At 44.4% G+C, this 21,871-nt stretch overlaps 1 protein-coding gene across 1 annotated transcript in view; it reads right to left on the bottom strand.

Moving 5' to 3' along the window:
- The window catches only part of MYORG (myogenesis regulating glycosidase), a 68,235-nt gene that overhangs the window by 30,821 nt on the left and 15,543 nt on the right, over nucleotides 1-21,871 (bottom strand). The window lies entirely within an intron of this gene.

Genomic DNA, 21,871 nt, shown 5'->3' with positions numbered 1-21,871 from the left:
CATCAGTAAAGACTCACAAATTACATCACCAACATACCAATGACCTCCCAACTTTATTTGAACGTGTCCTCCCTCTGCGATATCTTCAACTTCGCTTTGACTTTAAATGACAACCAATCCTGGATGACTTCTTGCCTTCTTAAATTCAAAAGTAACAGGCCGATTCCTGCTTATCTCACCTTTCTACTCCACCACTGCTGATCAGAACTGGCTTGACGCCATAAATATCTAGAAATTTACGCTAAAGTGCACCGAAAGCTCCAAATCTCATGGCTTTGTTTGAGATAGTCACGTAAACCCATACAAACATCAACAGTACCAATAATCCCAAGAACCACCAAGAATTCCAACTACCGCATATGTGGTCAGAACCTTGGTTCTCCCCAGACTGGGGTAGGGTATTTCAGTTCTCTTAGGAATTGAGAACATTCATCTTGCCCCTCTCAAAGCCACTCTCTATGCTGCAGCCCGACTCATTTCTGGCATTGATCAGTACTTAGAACAAAAACGACTCCACTTTGACTCATCACGAGCAGGGGTGTATGACAGCTTTTTTCAGGAAGTCCTGTCATCTTTGTAGCTCTCATGCATGTTAAAAAAAAAAGAGTCAACCTTGAGAGAATCTTCCTCTGGCTGTGCAACTAAAACTTCTGCCTCCCCTTCCTAATCTCCCTGCACCGACCACATCTTCCAGTGACCAAAATATTTCTGTTGACTACTTTCTGGAGCACTCTGCCCAGTTTTGGAGCCTAGGAAACGGTCTTACCGTTGTATGCCTTATGGCTCCGCAGGCTGTAGGTGCACTATCGGGGTCATGTCGTCAAGATCTTAAAGCTTCAGAATGTCTACTGGTCAAGCCTGATGAGAATAGAGCACTCTATACAGATCTATAATCCGATACCTAGTACAGGCTTACTGAGGTTTTAATCTGTATAGGCTCCCTGGGTCAGTACCACTAGTCCCCTTTACTATGTTACATACATTTTCAACCCTAATTATTACACCACTTACTCTTAATTCCTGTGTCGATAACTGGTCTATTACTACAGTTATCGTTCTTCGATACACATACACACTCCATATAGACACACTTTGCATTCAATATTCAATAATTGGTCGATGTATGTTCCCTAGTTCAGCTTGCCTATATATATTCTACATGTTTTGTATATACATTTTTCTTTACACAACCTAACATGCATTGTTTATTATTATTAGCCTAATCTTCATAATAAATTACAAAAAGATGGGCACTATAACTTGGTGAACAGCTTTTCTGTGAATGCCTGATCATTTTCCAGAAACACAACACCTTTGACTGCCTGTCGACTTGAAATTAAATATTGCTTGACCACCAGTTCATTCTAAATGTACCCACCTGCTTAAAGGAACCATCCAGTGCAAAGAAAGAAACATTTCTTCTTACCATGTGTTGCATCCCTAATAATTAACAGCAGGCATTCCAGAACGTTCCTTTGTTTGATGAAGTCTGCTAAGGGTTTGAGACCTATGATCTCACTCATCTGGGGGCCCCTTTAAGCCTATGGTATGTTGGCTTGTTGTGCACTCTGGCAATACCAGATAGGTCAGCTTAAAATGGCCAGCGTCGGGGTCAGTTTCCTGGTCCCACGGACCGCAACGAAAAAAAAAAAAAAAGCCAGGCCAGTCCAACACTGCTTGAAACAGACTTTAAACAGACAGGATAGCTAAACTTTCAAGAACGCTACCTCCCATCACAAAATGCATATATCACCTATTCATACTGGTCGATCTGAACAAAAAACATATTAGAGCCTTGGGTGTGAGGGAAACGTTGAAATAGTTTGTCAACACAGGTCTTTTGTAAAGAGATTCAATGCCATACTGGTGGAAGGCTGTGTCCTCCACAAATGTCAATTAGCATGCATTGACAAAGCAAGATGGTTTCGCCTGTGAACAATTTTTCCTTTCATTGAAAGGCCATCGCTCTTGTGGGTACAGCTAGAAGCTTCAAATGATTTTTCTTAAAGTGAAAGCAAAGCTAATATGTCTTGTCTATGCGAGAGCTATTGCCAATGTCTTTCAGCCATGTTATACAGCAGCGTGGCTGCTGCGGAGTGTGGCTAAATGTTAGTGGCGTGGATGAGAGTGGAGCTGTGTAGAGTGGCATGGCTTAGAGTGGTGTAGCGTAGAGTGGCACAGAGTCGAGCGGCACAGAGTCGAGTGGCACAGAATTGAGTGGTGTGGTGTAGAGTGGCATAGAGTAGAGCGGAAAGGCGTAGAGTAGAGTGGCATAGGGTGAAGTGACAGAGTAAAAAGGTAGAGTAGAGTGGTGTAGAGTAGAGTAGAGTGGCTTGGCGTGGCACAAAGTGGAGTAGAGTAGCACAGAGTGCAGGAGAGTGGTGTAAAGTGAAGTACAATCCTCCCAGACCTGTACTACCATTGAGGCAGTGCATTTGCAATTTCCCAAACTTTTTTTTATAAGTTGGGACTCTTAACAGACATCAACTATTTTTTTAAAGGGCCACTTATTGGGCAATATAATCAAAGTCCATTTTTCAAAACTCCCCTGCTCCACTCTATTCTTCACACCTCTTTGCTTCAGGGTTAGCCTATTCGGTAAATCCACTAGCTCCCTATGCCCACAGGCTTCGTAGTGCTGGACATTTCACTGCTTCAATTACCCATGTTACTGGGGCAGCAGGAACAAAACAACAAGCACTAGGCAGACCAGTAAGTCTTGACTATATGGGGTATTTGGTTCTGTGAATGTTTTAGCCATGTTGCTCAGCAGTGTGGCTGTTCTGCACCATGGCTGAAAGAAAACCTTTAAAATGACATAGTCAGCACTGGCCAATAGCACTTTTTTTTTAAATAGAAGGCAGTAGGGAGGGTGGGGTGGCAGACAAAATGGATTACGACTGAGGAAAAGAAATTGCTATGATGAGTGTGTTTTGTTGTTCGGGCTTGAGGACAAGCAAACACAGAAGCAGGAGGGCAGGTACAGGGAAAGTAACAGCAGCAGAAAGGGGGCAAATAGACAAACAGCAGAGGGAGAAGAAGTATACAAGGAAGTCCACTGAAAATGACTCACCCTGGTAGAGAGCTTCAACACAAAGAAAAAACAGTGCATACAAAAGTGAGCAGTAGAAAGATACAACTAATGCGCCCATGCTCCAGGGGAGGGACAAACACACAAAAGGGAAGGGAATCTATAGCAGGTCACCAATAAGAAACAAGTAAATAAGAGTGACAATGAAGACATCCAATGACAAGTAAGTGGCGATATCTACTGATAGAGCACAAAGGTCTCAAAGAGACAGCACATGGGCTCTCTAGGCAAGATATAAACAGGAAGTCAGAACTAGTTGTTATAGAGACAATATCAATGAAATGGCCCTATGAAGTATTTGAGAAAGCCGACAGAATCCCACACATTAAGCCACAACAATACAGGTGTAGTGGATTACAAGAACTATGCACATTTATGGCCCAGTCACTCCACTCACAGTGTGTCAAAATGGTTTATGGTAGAAGAGTGTTGCCTTGTCTGTTAACAAGGATCCAAAGCATGAAAATCCATAGTTTATCCACACAGGTCACTTAATGAATCAGATAAGAGAAAAGCATAGGTAAACATATGCTTAGGTCTGCAGAGAAGCACATAAGCAAAGCAGAAGACTTACCCAGGGCTATAAATGAGGTAACTATTGGGTAAAAAGCAAATACATTCTCCCAGAGCTGGAGAGTTGTAGAAACTGCTTTGAAAAGGTTACACCAAAGACTCGAACACTCACTTCAGTGAAATCACCCAGGATATGGCTCTACTTGTAATACCAGAGGCTGTCTAGTCATCATCATCATACAATGTTTGGAGACTTGAGGCCAGATAGTTGAGATGTTGTGAGGTGTAAACCCAGTGGCTAAAACACCCATGTACAACTTCCCTCCTATGACCCTCATTGAAGTCATGCTGGGCTCAAGAAGTCTGGAGATCCGTGTGCTGTTTCCAGAAGCACTCATCACAATTATTCACTTGGAAAGAAGAAGAGAATAAAACGTAGGCAACATAAGGAGCAAGAATGAATGGAAAGGCTAACTTGATCAGAAGATGTTAATTAACACTTAGGGCCTGATTTAGAGGTAGGCTGAGAGGGTACTCCATTGCAACGGCACCAGAATGCCCCCTCCACCAAGCTGAAGTTCCGCCTGCCTCAATTAGAGTCGGACAGAACTTAAATCCGTCAGTGACGGAGACTACCCCATCTCCGCGCCCACAGTCCTCTGGTAGTTCAATGAATTAAGGGCTGTCAGAGGTTTGGCCATTTGTCTGCCCGCCATGTTTAGGGTGGACGGACAAATGAGCCGTTTTTACTTTCACACCGCTATCCAAAATATAGCGGTAAGCAAAAGTAAAAACATTTTAATGACCCCCCCATGCCATGGCAAGGGGGTCATTGAATCAATCCTCACGGTACTTTTAATCAAAGAGTTATGACTATTACATCTTACCATTTAAAAAAAAAAAAAAAAGTATCTATTTATCAAACAGAAAGGAGATTAGCGAGAAAAGAAGAAAATGAAAACATACAGAAATGTAATCAACAACAATCCTACTGACACAATCACGCGTTCAATTAGTTGGTGCGGCTTCCTTTTAATCTTTTAATCCTTGAGGACCTGCAGACCAGCCCAACCTCTTGATTATAAATAACCCTTCTACTATATTCTGATGAAAGCCTGTCACTAGTCGAGCCCTGATCACTCGCACCTTTGTGGTTAAGTTCAGATGTAGCACAACTTTCCCTTCAAAATGCACTCTTTTTCACATTCTTCCATTTGGCCTCTATCAGCTGCGATTTGGTTGTATTTTGAAGGATTATTTAACCCCTATAAACACTTGAAATGAGACTTTTCTTGTCTGAGCCTGAGGGAGATACCTTTATACCTTTAATCAGTGTGGCTTGCAGTGGAGAGTTTTTGAAGGATCATCAATTTTCTTTAGCCTTGACCATCTCACTATAACCCAGTCACCTGTCTGATTTTGGAGTCTCTTGCATGCATGACATAGGGGGCTGACATATTCTTTCATTTTCTGTGAAGCTTGGCCACCCTTCTCATGAACTGTTTCATTTTCAGATGAACTGTTTTCTATGAAGGGAGGAAGTCGGGTATTGATTATCCACCTGAACATCAAGTCTGAGTAAATAACGCAGCGTCTGACACACTGCCTGCTGTAAAGTTTTGTGCAATAACTTTGCTTTCTGATTAGCTCTTAAGGTTGTGGTCATGAACCTCTCTGCAGTCCCATTCGCACAAAACCACACTGGAGTGATTCTTCGATGACCATTTTAAGACGTACAAACTGTTGAAACTCTGGTCGGTTACATGGTAGTCCTTTGTCTGTTTTTAGTGCTAATGCTCTTCCCAACTCTGCAAATACTTTATCAAGAGCTGGAAGTACTGCTGCATCAGAAGTATAAGACACTTGTTGGACTACAGTTAATTGAGAATATTCATCAATGAAGGCACTCCAAGTAATGGCTGGATTTGATCACTCCATAAATCAACAGTAACTGAGGACCACACATTTTCCTAATGTTTTGACATTAACACTTAAGCAGTTTTCCAACAGCTTGACACAGCTTCCAAATTGTATTGTTTGATCGAGCAAAGAATCTAAATTTGGAAACACACCTTTTCCATCAATAGTTTTTTGTCCGCCACAATGCCTAGATGACTTTCATGAGCAATATCAGTCTTCCAGTTCCATAGAATTTGTGGTAATACAATTCCTTTTCCTCTCAGCAACAATCCATCACCAGTCAGTGTTAGTTCTCTTTGTATCAGTTGGAAATTTAGCATCTTATCACTTTTTTAAATCTCTTTATTTAGCATTTTATTACATACAAGAGAAAATAAAACTTAGTAATCTCAACTGATGAGGACGTGCAACAGTACATATTTTTGATCTACAATTATAGTGAATCACCGAGATGCAGGCGTGGCCAGAATAAACATCTTAACAAGTACGATTCCCTCCGAACTCTCATCCCGGCCTATATAGGGGATCCTTCCACTTTTCTCTGTTTTTTCCACTAGAGGGTCTCTCTGCAGGGTAGATGTCCCCCAGCGTTTTAGGTTGTCTCTGCGGGCTACCATTAGGACTAAGTGACAAAATAGTAGGCCCACAGATTGGTCGCGCCTAATCCCTAGGGATACCATGGGGCATGAGTTTTACCTCTGCCCCTATGGTCTCTGACATTTTTGCACCCACTTCTCTCCAGTAGACCCCCAGCTTCGGACAATCCCAGAAAGTGTAAAACAAAGTGCCCCTCTTGTGGCATCCCCTAAGGAATCTATCATCTGGGGCCCGTCCCATAGTGATCAAACGCGTTCTGGTGTAGTAGGCTTGTGTAGGATTTTCAATTGTATCAGGCGGAAGCCCACCAGAATTGCTACTTCTTTGGGATATGTGCATGCCTGGGTCCAATCGTCGTTCTCCAAGGTGCCCAGGTCTCTTTCCGATTTGTCCCTAAAATGCACCATTTGGGAAAGGGGAGGGGGGGGGGGGGGCTGTAGTGCAATAGCGTGGGATAAATACGAGACACACTCATGTTTCGTCAATGGGGAGCCTAGGAGTCTACATTCATGTGAGGATTCTTCTTCCACCTAGTCTGCAGCGCTCACACTTACTGAGCAATAGACCCATCTGTTGGTATCTCAAATATTGACTATCTGACAATTTGTACTTAGATTTTAAGTCCTCAAAGGGAATCATTGCACCATCCCTCTAAACATTCCCCAGTTGGGAAATTGTTAATAGGTACCATTTTCAAAGGACCTTTCCTCAGACTGCAAAACTGGTCCAAGTCCAAGTCCCAGAGAGGGGTCTGCATTGTACTTTGCCCTGCCACCCCAGGGCCCTAATCACCCTCTTCCAGATTTGGATTACAGTCTGTGCTGGGACAGGGAATGTGGAGAGCATCTTATCACTGTTAACTCCCTTTTGATATCTTGTCACAGACCTAACATGTTTCTATTTATTGGTTCAAATTGTTTTAATCACTTTGTGTTCTGTCTTTTTTTGCTGGCCTTTTCTATCTTTTCTACCATTATCTCTCTCTGGGGTTGATTTTTTTTTTTTAATCATTTTTTAAATTATTTTCAATTGAATAATAAATCCACAAAATAAGCACGGTGGAGCTAGTTGTCTCATAAGACTCTGCAATCCAGGGTTCCCAGATCTTCCCCTACTAGCGAACAACCGCTATTCTAAAAAAATGGGTTTCTCCAAAATGTAGCATTAATCGAGCTCCAGCTGCCATTTATGTCATGTAGGTTTGTGCGCGGACAACTGATGTCTTGTTTCTCTATCGGACAGCCTAGACCTTTCAACATTTTCGTAAGACTAGGAAACCACTCTTCATCCAGTACCCCAAGTAATATGATCTTCTGGGAGGTGATGATGGGCAAATGCGTAGCCTCAGTCAAGAGGTTTAATAATGGGGGACCAATACCTCTTGGTGACTACGCAGGTCGAGGTCATACAAAAAATAATCTCCTTTGTTGGCCCTACATCGCGGGCACAATGAAGATTGTTGCCTACCAGTTCACCAAAGCCTCTCAGTTGGGTAATATACCCTATACACGTGAAAGAAATGTATTATTCCGAGTTTGTTTGCGCTTACTAGGGTTCATACGGCTACTTTAGTCTCTCTACCGTCATCATTGGGACCTGTACCTCTGTCCTCTGTATGTTTGCAGGTCACTAGTCTACTCGGGTTGGTATTCAGGGGGGTATGATGTATTTCCCTCCCTCAATGGGGTCCATCAAAATTTTACATCTTCTAGGTATAGCCTGGGATATTGCCTGGCATCTCAATATGGCAATGATGCAGATGGAGATACTTGCAGAATTGAGTCTTGCTTAGCTGGTATCCCTCTTCCACAGCAGAAAGGGCCTCTCTATAGCTGCATTGCCAAATGCCTTTCATGTTGAAAATACCAGTTATATCCCAACCTCTAACCCCTTGTGGTTATTAACATGCTTGAGTGTATTCCCCTATGAATTTTATTACAAGACCGGAGGCTAGCATTATGCATATTTCCCTTTCATGCCCCTCATGCAGCACTTGGAAGAACATTACATCCTAAACAGAGTCAATCTAGAACAGAATAATGACAACCCATAAACAGTCCATGCACATAGAGAACTGCCTCTTTTGAATGATGCTCCTACAGATAAAAGACATTTGAGAAATGGTGACAAGAGCTACTTATCAGTTGTATTTGTTTATTCTTAGTTTTACTGAGGTTTAGGTTTGTCTTAGATTTCTTGTTTCCAATCTACTGAAATATTTGCTGGTTTTCTTTGATTTCTCGTTTTATTCACCAGAGGCGGCTGCCTTCACGCGACATCTGTCGCTTGTGAGCGTCTGTATACTTAAAAAATGTGAGCTGACGCGGCGGGCGTGTTTTTTTTTATTTCTAGAGGCCTGCATGATACATCTGTCGCTTGGGAACCGATGCGTCTCTATACTTGAAACCATCGAGCGGATGTGGTGGCCGCTCGGCTGTATGCTTTCCTGCTAGCGAAACGCAGGTCGCTCTCTTATTACACGCATCTACCATATATAGAGATTCAGGGGTCCCGACAGCTGTCTTATCAGCAGCGCACATCTACATATCAACTCCCCTTACCTTGGCAGCTCCCTTTGGAGACTTTACGGGCTATCGACTGCCGGCCCGTGGCACATTCAGCACTCCATTTACCTTGAGAGATGGCATCACTTTACTCAAGGATTTGAGGAAAGTATTGGGGAATGGTAGGTACCATCCCAACGTGAGAGTGTGTACACCATATTAGTTTGGTCCCTTTACTATTGCGTTTTACCTACACACATTCTTTCCTGGGATGCTTTAACTGCCAACACGATGTCAGTTGGAGCTCGTCTGGAAAACAGCTGTAGGACATCTGTGCGCACATTATTGAGATATTGGAATACTCCCTTCCATTTTACACAGATATTTCAAATTTTACAAGTTATAATAATATACATATTAATTATAAATTTTAAATATTTTATATGCATAGTATGCATTCCCCTGATAATGTCAGGCGACAGGGTGAATGAGTCTACTGAGTTTCCTGAAGGAAAAATTAATGAAGAAATTATTAGAAAATTAATTCACTTTGTGTATGAAAGATGAATGATCAAGTATTATCCAGGAAAAGGGATAGTAGGGCCTCAGTGCTGGAGAGGTCAACAACTATGGAAAATAATACAGACACTGGAAACATGGGAGGCAAAAAAAAACAAAAACAAAAAAACACAGTGAGGAAGGCACAGACCCTTGAGTCTTATTGGGAGGTCAAAGCACCTCAAGTTTTGTGGGAGGTCAAAGCACCTCAAGTACTGTGGTAGGTCAAAGCACCTCGAACAACATGGGAGGTCTTAGCACCTCAAGGACCTCAGGAGGTCTAAGCACCTCCAAAAAGATGGGTGCCACTCCGGTACAACCAGGAAAGGTGTCCAATGCAACACAACAGATTTGGAAGGCTTTTCAGCCTTAGAAAGCTTTGAGTTACAGGAAACAGACTTTATTATGGAGAATGATCCAGAGGACATAGATATGCTTGATGAATATTTACTGGATCTGGATGAGGGATTCACTGTTGACAATGATCTCTTTGAGGAAGATACAAACCATTCCTGTTCCAAAGACGTTATTAAAAACTCTCTTGGAGATGAGATGTTTCCACCTCGCAACATTAAGCACCCAAGGAGTACTGAGTGGTGGCCACTCGAGCATGTGGGGAAATTTATCAAGAAATGGATTAGGTACTCCCTTGAGAAGGAGGTTAGAAATTTACTTAAGACAAAATGCTCCAGACCGGTAATACAAGATACAATTTGCCTGACTCCTAATTTAGACACGGAGCTGATCACCTTCCTGTTTAAGATGGGCCGAGATCCAAGAAAAGGACTTGAAAAATCCCTCAAATTCTGCCAGGATTATCTTCTGGACAAGATTGGCCCCCTTGCTAGAATTATCGGCATGTCAGAAGAGGCATACCTCAAGGGAATCCCAGTAGATTTGGAGCTTCTACGCGGCTGGAGCCAACGCGCAATGATTTTGCTGGGCAATGCCAATGCTTCATTGAACACTGAGGGGTGTGAAGCAGTCCTCATGTGAATAAACCCCCAAATTGGGGGATTTGGCAGAGAAGGAGGCCTCAGAGACCCCAAGAGTTCTTCCCTTTGGAGAAGATACGGTTAAAACACTGAGCAAGTATGTATCGGCATTCACTGCCCTTGACAAAGCCCAGACAAACATGCATAAAGTATTCAAGTAATTTTGCTTGGGCCAGCAGAAGGGGACTTTCAACCGGCCAAGCATTTCAAAGGTCCCAGTATGGTAGCTACAAACAGAGGCAGAGGATTTCAATCATCTGCACCTGTGACCTTTTACCTCCAAGGAGGGCACTTCCAGCAGTCCAGAGAAGGCAAAACAAGGAAGCAAAGCTCCTCAAATTACCATGGTGAGTACGAACACTTCTCTTCTTCCTGGGAAAGAGTGGGAGGGCGTTTAAAGAATTTTATGCATGTTTGGAAACCATAACCCACGGTCCTTGGGTTTTAGAAACAGTAGGAGGATTCAAAACTGATTTTGCCAAAGGCCATCCTTGGCGTATTAGGAGTCCAAAGAAATGACTTTGCCCCTTCTCTAATCTTGTGAAATAATTTATCTAGAATGCAGAAAGGATAATTCTGAACCGTATAGAGCAATTTGGGTAATCGAATCATTTTGAATAAAGCTATTTGGCCTCCAAGAGAGGGAGGCAATGCATCTCACCTCATCAAGCTTGAGATAGTTGAGTCGAGAAGCAGCACAATGTTTAGGCCCGATGCTAGCTGTAGATCCCGTGTAATGTGCATGCCCCAGCATTTAAAGCTATCACTTACTATTGGTTGCCACATTTCTGCAAATCCATTGAGGCCTCTTTAATCCAAGAGCCTCATTTCTTATCTTTCAATCCTTGATGGCATTTTGGATTATCATATACGGTAACAAGAGCCATGCACACACTTCTGACAAGTTGTTCATCATGCTTCTCTTGTTTGCCCACATACTAGAATGCCATCACTGTAGGTGAGGCTAACTCTTGCCGAGCCTTTTTGCTGTCCTAATATTTTCTTGAACTATTTCCGCTGTGGATCAAACACCAACACAGCGTCTTTTATATTGAAACAGTCCAAGACGCGCTGAGAAATCCGTAACATATCACAATTGCCCATCCAAGTCTAGCTGATGGTATCTCCCGCACAGTCTGGTTTTGAACAACAACAGCTCCATTCAAGCATTTGACCATTTCTGTTGAGAGTGGTTCAGGATGCTATTCCAGTTCAATGGCGGTATTCGGAATGCGCATGTCAGAGCAGATTTTGTCCGTTCCTTTCATAGGTATGTCCATAACTGGAGGCACTCAAGGGGTTGGCCCAGACACTTATTCTATAATATCTTGCACCGGCAAGTTCTCAATTTCTTCCTCAACCTTTTGTTGGAGATGTTTTGGCGCTATGATTTTGGTGTTTGGTTGCACTGATTCTTTGATGTGAGGAATTATTTTTAAATAACTATACTTTCCAAGCTCTTGGGGGAATTCTGTGAATCGTTGCATTATTTGATGATAATCTATAATTAATGATAATGTCACAGAAAACAGGCCCATTACTTGAGCATGCACATTACTCAGTGAACAAGGTGCTGGAGCTTCGGCCTTTAACACACATAGCTCTTCTTGCAACGACACTTCCGTATGTGATTACTTCTTCAATTTGACCTAAATTTTCCAAAGGACTTTATGTTCCCCATTAAAATATATATTTATGTTGGATAGCAAAGGTGTATTGTCCAGTTTGTTATATTCTGTTACCCACATGATGTTGCAGGTTGCTCCACTATCCAGCATAAATGTTGCTGGATGCTCTCCGACCCTCAGCTGCACTGAAACTGTTTCCTTTACCTTGTAGTGGTTCATGAAATGGATTATCTCTTCACTTTTCTCTTTCCTCATATACAGGTGTTCTACAAGTTCTCACAGGAGAAATCGCCTCAGTATTTTCTACTTCCAGCTAAGCCTATTCCATTTACTATTCTTGTCACACATTCCATTGTCTCTAGATGTTCTGCAATCCTCTGGCTTTGCAGACAGATGCTGCAGTTTCATCCACTCCTGCGCAAAAGGCTTCGGCTGCCACCGTGTTATACAGGGAGTGCAGAATTGTTAGGCAAGTTGTATTTTTGAGGATTAATTTTATTATTGAACAACAACCATGTTCTCAATGAACCCAAAAAACTCATTAATATCAAAGCTGAATATTTTTGGAAGTAGTTTTTAGTTTGTTTTTAGTTTTAGCTATGTTAGGGGGATATCTGTGTGTGCAGGTGACTATTACTGTGCATAATTATTAGGCAACTTAACAAAAAAAAAATATATACCCATTTCAATTATTTATTATTACCAGTGAAACCAATATAACATCTCAACATTCACAAATATACATTTCTGACATTCAAAAACAAAACAAAAACAAATCAGTGACCAATATAGCCACCTTTCTTTGCAAGGACACTCAAAAGCCTGCCATCCATGGATTCTGTCAGTGTTTTGATCTGTTCACCATCAACATTGCGTGCAGCAGCAACCACAGCCTCCCAGACACTGTTCAGAGAGGTGTACTGTTTTCCCTCCTTGTAAATCTCACATTTGATGATGGACCACAGGTTCTCAATGGGGTTCAGATCAGGTGAACAAGGAGGCCATGTCATTAGATTTCCTTCTTTTATACCCTTTCTTGCCAGCCACGCTGTGGAGTACTTGGACGCGTGTGATGGAGCATTGTCCTGCATGAAAATCATGTTTTTCTTGAAGGATGCAGACTTCTTCCTGTACCACTGCTTGAAGAAGGTGTCTTCCAGGAACTGGCAGTAGGACTGGGTGTTGAGCTTGACTCCATCCTCAACCCCTAAAAGGCCCCACAAGCTCATCTTTGATGATACCAGCCCAAACCAGTACTCCACCTCCACCTTGCTGGCGTCTGAGTCGGACTGGAGCTCTCTGCCCTTTACCAATCCAGCCACGGGCCCATCCATCTGGCCCATCAAGACTCACTCTCATTTCATCAGTCCATAAAACCTTAGAAAAATCAGTCTTGAGATATTTCTTGGCCCAGTCTTGACGTTTCAGCTTGTGTGTCTTGTTCAGTGGTGGTCGTCTTTCAGCCTTTCTTACCTTGGCCATGTCTCTGAGTATTGCACACCTTGTGCTTTTGGGCACTCCAGTGATGTTGCAGCTCTGAAATATGGCCAAACTGGTGGCAAGTGGCATCGTGGCAGCTGCACGCTTGACTTTTCTCAGTTCATGGGCAGTTATTTTGCGCCTTGGTTTTTCCACACGCTTCTTGCGACCCTGTTGACTATTTTGAATGAAACGCTTGATTGTTCGATGATCACGCTTCAGAAGCTTTGCAATTTTAAGAGTGCTGCATCCCTCTGCAAGATATCTCACTATTTTTTACTTTTCTGAGCCTGTCAAGTCCTTCTTTTGACCCATTTTGCCAAAGGGAAGGAAGTTGCCTAATAATTATGCACACCTGATATAGGGTGTTGATGTCATTAGACCACACCCCTTCTCATTACAGAGATGCACATCACCTAATATGCTTAATTGGTAGTAGGCTTTCGAGCCTATACAGCTTGGAGTCAGACAACATGCATAAAGAGGATGATGTGGTCAAAATACTCATTTGCCTAATAATTCTGCACTCCCTGTACATGTTCGCTTGTTCTGCTCATGTGCACACGACTGTTCTGACGTGACATGTATACGTCTACTCTGGCCCGTCCCATGCAGATGTTACTTCCTTTCCCAGAGGCATCCATAGCGGGATTTGCTTAGTAACATAATTTAGCTTTGTGCATCTCTCTTTTACCTTCTGCTACACTCCTGTTCCTCTCTTTGTTTCTCTACCAAATGGACGCTTCCAGTCACAACGCCTTTTCAGGTAGTTTCTTTGGTTTTCAATGTTCTGCTGGCACGCAGATGTTCTGCATGTGGCCTTAAATTTATTTCATTTTTTTGCTTTACATAGTTGTTTAATGTGATGATACAACAAAGGTTATATACAGGTGAAAAGATGGCGAAATGGTGTAACCAATGTAATAATATCAGTTAGAGACAGGGCCACGCTTTTACGCAATTGTGCAGCTGTATCTTTTTTTGCATAATTATAGATTTGCTGCATTTGCCACATAATACATCATCTGCTGCGTAATCTGCTGATTTTAACAAGAAAAATTGTTTCTAGCTCAAATGGTTCAGGATACAAAAAATGTAGCAACACATTTTGCCGCACAAAAGAAGGCCCTTTGCAAAAGTTGACTGGTCACCTTTCTATTGCTTATTGCTATATTTGGGTGTTACACTGGTACTTATGAGTTGCAACCAATGCCCAGACAGTGTTCTCATGTGTAAAAATGACAAAATAACAAAGCAATACTATCACAACATGTGCCGCATTCCGCCCCATAATTTGCCTTTTCTTGCTGCATAATTTACTCAATCCTGCTGGATAATTTGGCCCTCTGACGCCACCCAATTCCAATGGCCCCGATTACAGACAGAAATGTAAACAAATATATTGTCAATAGAATAAAATGGCACTTAACAACCTTAAGTTATAGAAATAGAAAATTATAAATTGAGATAGATGGAGTCTGCCGTCCCATGGCTACATTTGGACAAGATGTGGGTGAACTCTGAGATGGAGGGAAGGAGGAGAATGTAGTACCGTACCAGATGAGAAGCTGGAGACAGCGCTAACATAAGTTCGGGCAGCCTAACTTTCTAGAGACCGTAGCACAAATTCTTCCCCAGTCCGTCTTGCCTGGATATCCACTGTCCTATTCGCTAACCCTAGTTTAATTTACCAGCTTCCTTCTTCAACCAAAGACTGTTGTACCAACTAATACTGAAAAGATGGAGCCGAGACAACCAGATGAGTTGTAATTACATGATTAAATTTTGCAAACGGGAGAATTACAGGAGGGCACACAGCCATATTTAGGAATTCATCCCACACTTCCAAGGAGCCAAGCTTCCTCCTTCAGAACTCCAGTCACCTCCTTTGTCCGTGGGGTCCGCTGTCACACAACCTTAGTTGTGTCCCCACCATCTGCTCCAACACTGATCGCATGACAAAACGTCCTCCCGCAACCCTTGCTACGTGACATGGCTGCATCTAGATCATTCCAAGTCCTCACTTACCCTTTACCCCTGTTCTGGAAACCAGTCTATGGGATTCCTTTAGCTCTAGTCCTGGCTGCCTTGAGGCCCTCAAAATATAACCGGGCTCCGGATATGGATAAAAACAGGCAAAATTAGATCTAAGGTACCATCGGGCACTTCCTGTTGCTACTAACTCTGCTTGAATGAGAATCTGCAGCGCCCACTATGTGATCACGCATCTGTGGTTTATAGCGACAGCATCAGTGACCTCCTATGTCAACCCTACACCATGATCACCTTATTCTGTGAAATGTCAAAGAGGACTCTTGTAATAAATGGGGAAAGCTCTACATGCCACACTACTGAGTGGGACCCCATGGCCTCTTGAAACCTGTCAACGGGGCCTCCTCCTTCCTACTCAGTCTTGCATAGGCTTGTCTATCTTATGCCAGGGCAGCACGGTGCACGCGCCTGTTGGTGTTGCTGCAGCGTTAAGGCAAGGATTTCTCTAAGAGTTATTCCTTTCATGCATGAATGACATATTACACATTGTCACAGTGACTTAATTCTCACTCCACAGATGAGGGCTGATGAAAATACGAGGAATTACAAAAATTAAAGGAGGATTTAAAGATTTTGCTGGATAAGCTGAAAATCCGCTGCATTAGAAAGCTACTTGTTTTAATCGTGCCTGACTTACAATCTGCATAAAAAAGAATTTGCACCTGCCAGCTCATGGCAACGGTATAACTATGCTGTAACTTACATTGGTTGAAGCAACAGCAAAAAAACATAACACGCTGGTCAGAAAGTAAGTTGATCAGTGAGACTAAAACAAACTGCTGCGGGCAGAAAAGAAACGTGTTTAAAAATGGAGAACAGCAGGGAAATTGTGCGTTAGCCCTCTTGGTTTGTTATTTGTGGTACAGCGAGACAAAAAATAAGAAACATTAACATATGCAGACTTTCCTGAATTTTGCTGCGGCAGGGGTGTTATTAGTATTAACATTTCCCCTTATAGACTGCAAATCGGTGGGTAGAGCTGTCTCAGGGCATTTTGGTACCATCGGCAAGATACATTTTTGTATTATCTCTTTGTTTTTTTGCATCCATGTAGATGCACCCCTCTTCAATATGCTCATATAGGATTCCCCAATTCCACACGTGGCCCTCTTTATGGCCTTATAACCAATGAAGCAAAGGATGTCAGCTTCAGCAACAACGCTGCCTCCATGGAAGTAGGCTTTTCATAGTCATCCTGGTAACTTCACCTAACCACATAAAGGACAGTAGAGTTGGATTCAAATTAGATTTAGACTCAAGCAACACGCGCTTTGTAGGTATTTTGCAGGTCCCACGTCCCATATTTACTATCCTTTTAGACAGGGCTCATGCAACACACACACACGCAGTGTTTTCTGTGAAAGGTGATTCGAGCAAGATGGTGCAAAAAAAACCAAAAAACAGCAAACACATAGGTCTAGCAGTAGGTGGGGCATCTCCATGTGAAAGAGAAACACGTCCCTAGAGTCCTTTAGTTTCTAAGCACTCCTTAAATTTTGCTCTGCACTTGGGGGGACTGGGAGGAAGGGGAGGGAACAGAGATGTGATGTGGCGGTGGTAGGGCCTCCCACGCTTTGTGAGCGCTTACGGCAATGAGTACACTGTCCTTTGTGCCTGCTGCCAAGCTGAAGGGAGTTTTCTAGAGCTCCTGAATTTGTGACACCGTTAATGAAGGCCTAACTTTTCACTTTAAGTAACTATTTTCTTATTTTGAGTGCAACGCCACCTTTCTGCCTTAATTGCACCAATATAAGGCAGTCATTTTGAATGATTTCTTTAATCACCTCCTCAGAACTTGATATTCAGTAAGCGTTTGAGTTTTTGAAAGTGGTGGGGTGGCTCTCCCGGACACCGGTCGCATGGGGGTGGTTAGCTTGGGGTGGGAGGGGTGGGTCAAGCTGTTCACGGCTGCCTCTGCGGGTATCTCTGTGGAGATTTTTGCATGTAGATCGCCCCCCCCCATGTATGAAAGAAGCATGGACAAACCTAAGGAGGTTGGATGAAGGCTGCTTCTGTGCCCCCCCGTGCTTGTCAGAATAACAGCAACGCCAGTCCCAGGGCGGGAAGGTGTTGTTCAAGGAATTCTGGAGAAGCTAGGGTTCAGTCAGAAGGAGGTGATCAAGCAGATCTATCCAGCTCTGGTGCAGGATGTGGCAAGAATTTGGGGACAATATGCAGTAGGTCTGGTGTGAAGTCCCTGGCGGGTACTCCAGGGCATAGGGGCTGGCGAGACCAGCAAAATGGGTGCACCAGTGAGAGGGTCCCAACGGAAATCTAGGTCATCATACTAGAGTTCCCTGGTGGACAAGAGAGGTGCGGGCCTTGGAGGTACCGCCCCTAACCCTCCCGTCCTGTGTTGGGAATCCCTATGGCCAGCGTCTGGGCCGAGAGGAGGCGGATGCTGCGGACTTCGCAGTGCCATGTTCTCTGGAGAATAATCGGCAAGACGGAGCTGCAGGGCCCAGGAACGGTGTAGGCAGCCGGTGGAAGCCTACTTAGAAGGATGGCATGACGGGCCCCTTGAGGAGCTCGGGAGGCCCCCCAAACACCTCCCTACAGTACACAAGTCTGTGCAGGCAGTGGCGCACATCCCTACTCCCAGGGCAGTGGTGGTAAGTATCATGGAGCCAGTGGTGGATAATGAGTGGCGTGCAGGTGCTGCGGCAAAGGGCCACTGGATGCCCTCTCTTAAGGGAGAGAGTGGTCTGACACAGGCCTGGGATGAGCTCAGGACAATGGTGGCCATAGTCTAGAAGGGGAGAAGATGGAGGGTAAGGTTGACTGCTTATGTTACACCACTTTTTGCATCAGTATCACTCATCAAATGGACAGAAACCCACACCACAACACCAGGTTTCAAGTAGCACCTGCTGAGGTGTCCTATGCATTCTAATACATGATGATGCTATTGAGTAACAGTGAGTAATCTTAATGTAAACGTGAAGTGTACACATCTATTGTATGGAAACATACTGCATGTACAGACTGATAGACAAGAAGAGTGACTTAATTTAGCTGCTCTGATTTTTGAGAAACCTGTGTTGGCATTAATTCTGGGTTTGCCACATTGTTGGATTAAGAAGACACATGAAAATGTATTCATAAAAACTTGTTATTACAATCTGGAAAATGGTAGTGGTGTGGATTTGTGCCCGTTTGATAGGCAGTGCTGATAAACACATTTTACTATATTTACAGGCCACTGCCATCAGCCTACTCCAAAGCACTCAGTCAAACAAACCCAAATGCTGCGATGTTCATGTCATACAGATTTTAAAAGCAGGCACATTAACCCACGGAGCTACTGAGCCTATTAACTGAAAGAAGCACAAAGGGGTTGCCTCATCAAGTTTTATATGGCTGTCTGTCACTTTCTGCAATTACACAATTTACACAGCAAAATTAATTGCAGGCTGCAAACACAGTGTCCCATCATAAGACGCTTGTTTCCATTTCCTTGATGGCGCACATCTGCCGGTCCCTTATTGAATGTTTCTGCTATTTCACTCAGGCGTGACCGACTGGGCCTGGAGACGTTTACGATTTGTTATGGGTTAAACATCATGTTACCTGAAGTCACACACTGCACGCTGGTACAGGTTGGATGGGACCAACACACCTGGTGCACATGCAAGTATCGGCAGAGGTGCACTTTTAACACCAATAGCGGGCATCCTTCTGAGAAAGAAGAGCAGAAGGACTATAAAATATGGTATAAGTTCAGCAAAGACACTAAAAGACTGATCGCAAACAAAATGGGGTCTTCTTGGGGAGCAGACCACAGGAGGTCTCCCCCACACCTCCCTGGGGAGGTTGGAGAATGGTGTATTCCGAGAACTGTGCGGGCTAGCTTTGACTATTTTGGGATACATAGGTGGGCTCCGGTATATGTCCAAACATGTTGTTACCCAGCCACTATTTTGTTGTTAGTGACACGGTGGCTGGTCATTAGTCAATAGCGTTTTTTCTCAGCTAGTGTTAGGCGCTTAGCATTTGGTAGGCAGTTCGACTAGGTGAACACAGGATTGCAAATAACTTAATTTGTAGTCCAGAGAAGGAGTTATCGTCTTACTGTTATGTTGGAGATGAGAAAGTGACTCAGGCGATGCGGTTGTTAGAGGAGGCAGGCCACCGTGACCCGGTGGTGAAGGGAGCCCAGGAGCCTGGCATCCCAGTGCACAGGGCCTCCGACGGGGTCATGGCGGCCATCTGGGCGTGTTCACTGCCACACACAACCCGCTCGCCAGTCCTGCCGGTAAGTGAGCAGGGCTGCTCACGTCATGAGAGGGATACCCAGGGGGGCAGCAAAAGGTATGCGTGTGGCTGGGGGGCTACTGCTGCATCTGGCAGCCCTCATACCCCCAAAAATACATCATTTAGCACCTCCAGTAGAGTTGGAGAAGGCACCACCAACTTGATGGGGCGTGGGCCTTCTCTGACTGAAAAAGAGGGCACACGCATGGCAACGAGAGGCGCGCGTCAATGAACCCGAGCACCTCATCGAGGAAGGGGAGAGGGAGGGGCGGGGCTCCGGTCAGCTCCGAGTGAGCTGTACCAACCTGGACACTGGGGCAGCATCAGACAGTGTGTGATGGGGGATACTGCGATGCATCACAGGGACTTGGTGGGTGTAGGTAGGAGAAGAAATTGAGGCAGGCTTATTAAGAAGCCAGAAGAAAGTAGGCTTTGTTTATTGGCGCCAACACCAATAAGTATGTGGTTCAACCAATTGAAAGCAACAAGGAGTCAATAGGCCGCAGCATTTCATTATATGAAGCGGGATGGCTGGAGAGGGCCCGGGGGCGCCTGGGGCAGTTTTAGACAGTGAGAAACTAGCCCGGCAGTGGCTGCTGGGGGAAGTGCATGGAGCAGACTGGTGAGAACCATATAAAGGGGGGGTCAGCTGCTCTGGGAGTGACCGGGAAGTTGAGACAGAGGAGCAGAAAGAGGACATCCTGCACTTTACATCAAAACCCACAAAGAAAGTTTATGGCAAATGGGGGGGGGGGGGGGGGTCAAGAAATTGGGATCCAGTGTGCGGACGAAAGGAGTGATGTTCAACGAGGCGGGCCCAGCACGCGCAGGACAGTGACTTTTTAGCCAGTGGAGATAAGCAAGGCCAGGGGCAGGTGGTAGATTTGACCAGTACGCCGGACTTTTCTTCTTCCTTATAGGTTGTTACGTCGCAGGAAGTTACTGACTCAGGGGAGCTTGGTGCGGCTCGGTGGCCCCGGGATGAAGCGGAGGCGAGGCCCCGTGAGGCCAGCTGGAGTGTGGCACGGGACCTTATCTCAACCTTGCAGTGAAAAAGGGGGTGGGATTTACCCTCAGGCGTCACAGTGCAAGGCATCGAGAGAGCGGCATGAGGGGCTCCTTGCGGCCTTTCTGAACATAAGCGGCAGCAGTAACCTGGTGCACCCGGAGGTACTGGCACAGAGAGAGGCATGCGCGGTTTCCTCAAGAGCACACGACTGTGGCGATCTGGAATCTACCATGTTAGATTATAGTGAAGATAGCCTGGAGGAAGGGGAAGTGAGGGAGGTTAGGTGAAGGTCAACAGAAAAGGCAATGGTGGGCCACATGGCTGTGGTGTACTCACCATTATGTGCCATCTGTGCTACAGGCAGCATATTTGGTGCAAGGAGGCAGCCAAAAAGTGGAAGTTACACAGCAGAGGCAGCCGGCGGGCTCAAGAGCGGGCACCGACCTTGGCACCAGGTAAGCCCCTATACCAGGTAGGGCAGCGTTTGCAGACGTTTTCGGTTGGTGTGGAGGCGAAAGAGTCTCTGGAGTGCGTGGAGGCCCGCCTTTGCAAAGTTATTTATATGCAAAACATGGGAGTAGGGACGGATGACAAGGGCGGATGGCAGACAACTTTCAAAAACTAGATGGGTAAGGTTAAGGGACAGGGGAAAGAGGGTGATGCAGACAATCAGGACGCAACAGTGTCTTTGGAGACCGGGGCAGGAGGGGACAAAGCGCAGCGGGAATCTTTGGAAAGTAAGAATTCAAGGTGAAGCAGTTACCCCTAAATGGGGACATCTAAGCCCTTGGGGGCTATTTTAATGTTATCAACCAAGGAGAAAATATGGAAAGGTAAATATGTAGAAATGTTAAAGCTATTGCAAAGGGATCTGCGGGCAAAGGAAGAGAAATGTGAACTGGCAAAGCGACCTAAAATGCCAGTCACAATAGAAAATTGGACAGCGGCCTTCCTGATTTATGCGAGCACATACTGTAAGAAGTAACTGGAAAGGTTGGTTGCTTTATTTATGAACATGGATGTCATACATAAAGTATACATTAATTACAGTGGGTATGCCTTGGCTCAGTATGATGAAGAATTTAGAGCGTGCATGGCAGTCGATCCGGATGTCCAGTGGGGTGTAGTCGATTCTGATTTATGATTTTATTTAAACAGACAATGGGCTCTGCACAATTTGGTAAGAAGATTTTTATGGCCAGCAATTCGCCTATAGTTTATTGCCGCTTTCAAGGGCATCCCACCCGAGAAGGGGTGGGAGCATCAGGGTA

This window comes from Pleurodeles waltl, chromosome 1_1 (assembly GCF_031143425.1).
Source record: "Pleurodeles waltl isolate 20211129_DDA chromosome 1_1, aPleWal1.hap1.20221129, whole genome shotgun sequence".
Taxonomy (NCBI): domain Eukaryota; kingdom Metazoa; phylum Chordata; class Amphibia; order Caudata; family Salamandridae; genus Pleurodeles; species Pleurodeles waltl.
This window is presented reverse-complemented; position numbering and strand designations above follow the sequence as displayed.